The sequence below is a fragment of the Corylus avellana genome, chromosome ca1 (genome assembly GCF_901000735.1).
Source record: "Corylus avellana chromosome ca1, CavTom2PMs-1.0".
NCBI classification, from domain to species: Eukaryota; Viridiplantae; Streptophyta; class Magnoliopsida; order Fagales; family Betulaceae; genus Corylus; species Corylus avellana.
In genome coordinates, this window is record NC_081541.1 from 41,385,109 (window position 1) to 41,386,804 (window position 1,696).

Consider the following 1,696-nt stretch of genomic DNA (forward strand, 5'->3'; position numbering starts at 1 on the left):
GGGGTACACTGCTTTCAATGCAAACAGTGACACATGACTTACGTCTTCCAATGCAAATAGGACTTACATCATCCCGTACAATATGATAAATTCGTACTGGTTTCCCATGTGGGATTCTTATCTTATCAGGTCCACAAATGCAAACACAGCGATTTAATTAAATTACGAATAGACCAGTAGACAGACATGTGATACACGGGCGTAGTAATCAATCATGCTTTTTCAAAAGTGAAAAAAGCCACCATTTACTAGACCAAAAAAAAGACTCAAAGATCCAAAACCCTTAAAAAAAAGAAAAAAAAAAATCTCACACTATTTATCATAAAATTAATCTCAACTTTTTTACTTTTTATATTATATTAATTATTTTTATTATTATTCAAATAAAAAAATTATAAAACAATTTTTTTTTTAATTTTTTCATACAAAATATTTTTATTTTTTACAATTATGATCAAATCTGTTACCGTTATAATCTTCTTCATTTTTCAAGTCATTTTCCAAACACGCTGAATATCTCAGACCCTATAATTAATGAGCTTTATTGACCACTGTTTCCGATAACCAAAAGGATACTCTCCATTTCTAAGCATTTCTTCCCATAAATTGACATGACAAGCAAACGCTTTAGCCCTCTTATGTAAAAGATTGCTCAAGATTAACAGGAGATCACCGCATGAAAGTCAATATTCTCTCTTTTACCAAACGTCAAATAATATTGCTTCAACTAATTTTATGGATGATTAATCAGAATTAGACATTTTTGTCTCATACATATGCTTATCTTTTAATCGTTTAATTTTTCACCAAATTCTTTAAAATAACCCATATCATAATTACATAAAAGAAACGCTACTATTCATTTACAATTATCATATTTATTTTATATTAAAGTGTTTTAAATGTTTTATTTGCTTTTTTAGTAGTTAACATGGAAAACAATGTAAAATAAATATGATAAATACTAATTAGGTATCAAGAATAGGTTTACTCAATTAACTTTACCCTCTTCCCCCCTCCCCCGTTCTTTTATATGTTTTGTACTTTTTTTTAAGGTAAATTATATTTTATCCTCCAAACTATCACCTTAATTTTACATGTTTTTAAAATCTACATCTCACTTGCAATTTCAAACCTATAAACTACCAAATACATCGTTTTTTTCTTTTTTTTTAATGGAATTTAGAGGTAGCTCCAACACCTCTCCTATGTAGGGTGGCGTTTATTTATTTATTTATTTTTTGTGTAATTAAAGGTACTTTTAATAATAAAAAAAAAAGTAAAGTTTACATCCCTAAATTAACACCTAATTAACAATATTTTTTCAAATTTTAAATTGTAAAAATATCTCTTATAAACTATCAAAATGTTGCCAACATTTTTATACATTTGAGTTGCAATCATTTATTATTTAAATTTACAAGTATATTATGGTGATAGTTTTTTTTTTTTCTTTAATTCTTTTCTAAGCTGTTTTGTACTTGACAATAATGTTTCAGCTGCCCCATGGCCACCTCAGTTAAAGCTGAAATTACGTGTCTTGGTTGTTGAGCATTAATCATGACCGCGGCCCATAATTGTCACCACAGTAGGTTTGTTGTTTCATTGCAGAAAAATAAATGCCATCTGCAATTGTATGTGGCTCATGAAAGTTACGTGGCATTGGAGCTTGAGTCGTGCTGGATATACTTTGCAA